Source organism: Cucurbita pepo, chromosome 10 (genome assembly GCF_057944985.1).
Source record: "Cucurbita pepo subsp. pepo isolate OVF chromosome 10, ASM5794498v1, whole genome shotgun sequence".
In the NCBI taxonomy this organism is placed as follows: domain Eukaryota; kingdom Viridiplantae; phylum Streptophyta; class Magnoliopsida; order Cucurbitales; family Cucurbitaceae; genus Cucurbita; species Cucurbita pepo.
The window spans coordinates 8,483,671-8,490,351 of NC_141807.1; the positions used below are offsets into that span (position 1 = coordinate 8,483,671).

The 6,681-nt window shown below is 32.2% G+C and overlaps 1 pseudogene; it reads right to left on the reverse strand.

The window, feature by feature from the left end:
- Positions 1 to 5,670: 5,670 nt before the first annotated feature.
- Positions 5,671 to 6,447, reverse strand: LOC147790579 (uncharacterized; annotated as a pseudogene).
- Between the last annotated feature and the right edge of the window lie 234 nt (positions 6,448 to 6,681).

Genomic DNA, 6,681 nt, shown 5'->3' on the forward strand with positions numbered 1-6,681 from the left:
TGGCCCACACTCCAAAGTCCGCTCTCATCCCGACCAACTCTTAGTTACTTCGAAAAAAAAATGATAAACATGGAGTGAGTAAAACTTAGTAAGTAGCCTACTAGTAGGTTCTTAATGGCTACCTTAAGCTAGGATATTACTTCTGGTTATGTTTTTCAGGCTGATCTTGAAAATCTTCTCCTAAAATAACCTTCAATTTTATCCCCAATGAACACAATTTTCTCCCATCTATCTTTTTTTTAAACACTTTTGAAAGTTAACATAGTAGTTTTGAAGTTTTTTTTTTTTTTTTTTTTTTTTTTTTGAAAATTCAACGGTATTTTTGTAAAAAACAAATTAATAGTTTCTATAGATTTTTTTTTTAAAGATTAAGTGTATTATTGAAACTTCTAAAAAAATTTTGAGTATTTTTTTAGATAAAGTGGAAAGTTCAATGGTATTTTTATTAATTTAGCTTATAATTAAAAAAAAAATACAAATTTTTGTTGATTAAGTTAATATTAATTTTATTAAAATACATAACACCACATCAAAATTAATTTATTAGGAATAAAATTAAAACTAAAAATCAATTTATTTTAAACTAAAAAATTAATTTATTTTAAAATTAAAAGTATATTTAATTTGACTAAAACCTCCCTTATCCCAACTATAAAGAATTTAATTCCAATCTCTCTTCTAATAGACAAACCATTTATTAACATCTTTTTGTAAAATTTCACTTCATCAATTTAAGTAGCGTTCAACTATAAATATCGAATTTTAAAGTATTTCTCGACAAAGTAAATCGGTTGAAACTATCTATCAAAGGTGTTCCACAATGAGTTGTGGAGAAGTGTTTCCTTCAATTCTAATTTCAATTAAGGATGTCAATGACAAAAAAGCGCAAGAGTTTAGAAGGTTTGTAGTGGAAGAAAATAACAAGAGTCATGGACATCATTTTGTTTACAAGCTGTATCATGTGTCTTATTCATGGTTACTTAAATCTCGTTGAATTGGTGCGCCTTTCACATCAGAGACATTTGTGCCTTAAACCGAGCTATTTGCAATAGCAAACTTATTAAAAACTCTTTGCTTGCTACAACATTTTCTTGACATAATTGGACCAAAGGACGTTATGGACGACCATAGCTCACTGTATTGGTCTCCAATCTTGAAGTGTGACATCGGATCTTTGTGCATACCATATTCATTAACTATAACATGGCAAGAAATTTTTTATATTTTGACTGGGCATGCCATATTCTGTTGTTCTTATATATCTTTAGTTACCTGTGATTAAAGCAAAGAAGTATAGACATGGTTTCCAACCAACCCTTCCTTTATAGTTAGTTCGACGAATGGGTTTTTGTTATCATTTTATCGTTAACCTTTCCGCTCGATTTTGTGTTATGATATCATACAGGGAATGAGAAGCGACCTTACTTGGACAAAATTATGTACCGTTTGATAATTATTGTTGATAAAATTATAAGCATTTTAAGTTCAAAAGTAACAAATTACTTGTACATCTTTTACTTATAATCTTCATATTCTTTATATAGCGATAAGGAAGGGAGGGATAGAAAAGATACTCATAATATCATTATGACTATGGCATATTTCATTAATAAAAGAGAGTAATACATCCACAAACACACACATATATATTTAGAGAGAGAGAGGGCTTTATTATAAGTAGAGATAGCATTTTAGTAGTTGTATTGCTACTTGGGGACAAGGAACTCGAGAACTTCTTTAAAAGTTATGCACCTTTGTAATAAAAGACCAAGGAATATCATCGTTATTTATAACTTCTATCACAATAATATAAATTATGCGAGGACGACGTTCTCTAGTCATACCAACCAGACCGTTCACCACACGCTTGTAGATGAAACGATGTCCACTATTCTCGTTATTCTTTTCAACTACGAACCTTCCTGCATTCTGCACTACTAGGATATTGACATCCTTAATTGGTACTAAAGCATCTAAAGGCAACCCTTCCACACGGCTCATTCTAACACCTTTGGTAAATAGTTCCAAGATACATTGTTAGGCCGATTTTGTTCATGAATACTTAAGAATTTGATATTTATAGTTGTAGTTGAACGCTACTTAAATTGATGAAGTGAAATCTTACAATAGAGTCTAATAAAGCGTTTGTCCATTAGAATAGGTTAGAATTAAATTCTTTATAGTTCGAGATAATAGTTGTATTCTTTAAGTCATTGAGACTAGTGTTACTAGTACTTATTAGTATATTTGAGTATAAATATTAAAATGATTAGTTATTAAATATTGTATAAATTAAAGCGTTTATAATTCAAATGATCTTCCTAACCTAATTCATAAAAAAATAAATAAAATAATTAGGAAGCATTTATGTGCTAGATTAAAATAAGATGCATAAAAAGAACTTGTCGTAATTACTTTATTCATGGACCTTTAATCTTAAAAGTAACTTAAAATATTGCAATATTGTGATTCAATAGCCTATTATGAAATTAGGGGGAACTAAAAAAAATAAAATTTTTAAAAGATGGAAAAATTCATGAGCCAACCAAAATATGTATTCAAAGATGAAGACTTCACAACAACAATCACAAACAATATTAATTAGCATCTTGTCTTTTGGTTTGTCACATTTTCAAACATGAACAAACCTCAATTTCGAGTCGGTGAGTATTATTGATCATAATCAACAGTACTTTGCAAGTAGCTTTGAGCATTCACAAAAGGTCGAAAGTTGAATTTCTTTAGAATGGTAACCAAATAACCGATGATTATTGTTGAATTTCTAAAAAATACACCACAAATTTCATTTATAGATATAAATGGAACCATTGATATAAAACCCTGATTATATAATTGCATCATCACTAACAAACCCACCTCGGAGTGATCATCTTCACCAGAAGCGCAAATTAAGAAGCCTTCCTCTATTACTCAAAAGTGAACTTTTAAGACAAATGAAGCTATATTTGAGCAAGAAAAATCATGTTACATGTGTCTGGGATACCACGGAGACACCAATGCAAGCAATCGCTACCATCGGAAGTTTCTTTGATATTGTAGTTGGATCTTTGAGACTCATCCCTCAGATGTGGAAGAGTAGTTATATCCAACATTCTTAATTGTGTGCCTCTTACAGTACTCTCAACAAATGGATCGCTTGATCTATTCTACTCTACTTTACTTCCTCTTGATAACGGTGTGGTATTGACACAACTCATATTGCTGATAATCATCACTTACATCCAAAACAAGAGTATAGCGGTCGACTATCGTCAAGAACCCATTCACCATTTCCATTCCTACCGACGGAAAAGTTTTATTACATTCATTTCTTTCTCTTTTCTAATTTCTTCATTCTCACATTAAACTTTTTTGTATTTAAAAAAATAAATAAATAAACGTGAAAAGGGAGAAAGAAGGAAGAAGAAAAGAGAAAACCCTTCATTTTGATAGCTTATCAAATACTCTTTGACCGATGTAAAGAAAGCTCGAGAATAATTTATTCTCACGTCCCTCTTAGACACTTGTTGGATATATATCCGTCCTTCACATGTCGTATCATAATCATATCATGTCGTAAAAACTTCATGATTATATCATTCCCTAATTTATCATAGCCTTAACGTCCTTAGACATATCATAGATTTGTCGTTACCGGAACGTACCTTAGTCTTAACGTTACAGGAACGTATCCTAACGGTATCGTTCTATCAATCTATCATAATCCTATCCCTTTCTACCCATAACCTAATCGTATTGTTTTATGAATCTATCGTGACCATATCGTTGTTATCGATCTGTCATACCCATAACACTTCGATACGTAACCAAACCATAACGTTTCATGAACATGTCTTACTCCTATCGTTACATTACGTTTAGTGCATCCTTCTCGTATCCTATCTCAAATATACCATTGAACACATGGTACCGTAAGTATTATCATACAATTCACATATTATAACATATCATAAGCATATCGATTCACAAACATTTCACATATATCAATATATATGACACTTGCAGAACCACGAGCACAGTCAACATCAAATATAGCCATACGGATGGTAAGGCCACCTACCTGATTAGCTTAGGCTGGTGTCCCCAATTTATCCTTAACAAAGTTCGATTTGTCTTTTGTATTAAAGTCAACCTATATGAACATGACATCAATTTCAATCATTTCTCTAAATTTTATGATGCTCTAGTGTTAGATTTCATGGGAAAATTGCACGAGTAAGGTCTTGAAATGTCTATATATCAAAATTGTTTAACACTTTCCAAATCTTGATTTTTTGGCTGTATGAGTTTTTTTTTTTTTTTTTTTTTTTTTTTTTTTTTTTTTTTTTTTTTTTTTTACTTGTGTTCCTAATCTTATTTCGGTGTGTTTGTTACATTCTTTTTTAATTATGTTAGCAATTAGCCAATTTAATCAATTCATCCTTTATGTTTCTTTTTTTTTTTTTTAATTATGTTAGTCATTACTTTTGGCTAATTTAATCTCTTCTATTTTATTTTATTTTATTTTATTTTATTGCTATTGATGGACCTATCTTTCTAATTTATACTAAATCAAACTAAATAATTGGTTACGAGAGGATATGGGATATAACTTAAGGTTAAATCTCTTTCCATATGAGAATAACTCATTCTCATGTTCATCTTTGCTACCATGTACTAAATTAAGGATTTTATTTCTCTTGGATCAAAACCATCCTTAAAGCACAAAATTGAAGTTGTAGTTAGTCAATTATAATATTTGACGTGCTAGTTTTCAAACTACTTTAAATGTACTGAACACTTGTTGGGCATGTACTGAACACTTGTTAATACAATGGATACATTACAAATTTATAATCCATCGTATCAGACACTTGACTTTGAATATATTTTGGGAGTGAAACATACATTAAGCTTTTTTTTAAGTATACAAATATATAAACTTATTTATATGAATTTATTTCTAATATAAAATTGATAAATTTTTTGAAATAATTCTTTTTAATTAATGTATCATTATCACATCGGTATCCTAGTTTTTTAAGAATGACATGTTACTGTTAGTAACAGAAAAAGAAAACGGTAAGATCAGAAGAATTGGGAGAAATCTCTCATCCAATTGAAGAATGACTAAATCAAATCTAATTCAAATAACTAGATCAAATCTAATCCAAATAACTCAATCAAATCTAATCCTAACAATCCCTCCCTTAAACTGAACACTAATAGTAATCAGTTTATATCTACGACCTCATACCAAACTTCCACGAGGTAACTTCATCAATTTCCATGTGCCATTTCTGTTTATTGCTCCAGATCCCTGGCTTGCCTCTATTTCTCACTTTTCAATACTTCTCTAAAGTTTACAAAGTTTGCAGGTTCAGTAGGGGTAAACATGGTAGAGCTTCATCATCTTCTTTACAAAAAAAGAACTTCTTCTATTGCATAGTCTCTCATCCAGACTGGTGGTCTCTTATTCCTTGCCTTATTCGAGCTAGGAGAGCTTGCTTCAGCCAAAGAGCCAGATGAAATATTTTCCTCTGCAATATTTTCATCTGCCGCTTCTATATCATTATTTTCATCTGCCGCTTCTATATCCTTATTTTCATCTGCTGTTTCTATATCATAGAGTCTGTAAGCTTTTGACTCTTCACTAACTCCCAGCAAAACTTAACTCAAACTCTTATCATCTAGCTTAGTTCTCTGAGCTGCCTCTTCTTTTTATATTTGAATCAACTCGAGCTCACAATAATGTTCTTCTTCCTTCCGCTGCAGCTCCAAAACTAATCGTCGCTGTGCTTTTTCTACCCTTCTTCTATTCTCTTCCAGCATTTTATCTAGCTCTTCTCTCTCTTTTCGTGCTTGTTCTTCTTTTTGTCTTGTAGCAGTAAGAGCGGCTTCTTTCTCTTTCTCAAGCTGCACATCAACATCATCAAACAACTTCGTGCGACCTTCCTCTATTTGCCTCTGTATTTCTAATTTAGTCTCTTTAGAGTTTAGCCTTTCTTCAACATTCTTCTGAATTAGTTCTTCCATCCTCCTAGTTGCATCTTCTTCTAACTTCTTCAACTTTGTTTCACGCCTTTTCTTCTCTTCTTCCTCTTTCTTAAGCTTCTCTATGGAATGATTCCGATCAGTGGATGCACGACTAGGACTGGAACTGGACGATTTGGGGAAAGGAGATAACGAGGAAGACCTACTTCTGCGTTGGCGGCTGAGGGAACTTGAACGGCTGCTTCTCCTGGAATTGGTAGTGGAATGATAGGGGGAAGAACTTGGGTCCCTTCTGCTTCTCTAACTATGGCGATAGGAATTGGAGCGGTGAGTGTACGACAGAGACCTTGAACCACTTTTCCCCATAAGTTTCAATTGAGTTTGAACGGCTACTACAGGCTGAGATATAGCATGCAATACGAACATTCGATTCAAAGACATCTTTGTCTCCATGATTAAGCCTCTCTCAGGATGAAACACCTTGCATGTTCCATTTTGAAACAAAAAGATAACCCCTTTGCTTGCAATTTACCAATACTCAACAAATTGTTCCTCAGGTCTGGCACATAGAACACTCCTGTGATTATCATTATGATTCCATTCACTTCCAGCAGTACATTACCCTTTCCAGTTACAACCATGCTTGAGTTGTTGCCCAGCTTCACAGAATCTCTGAAACTTCCATCA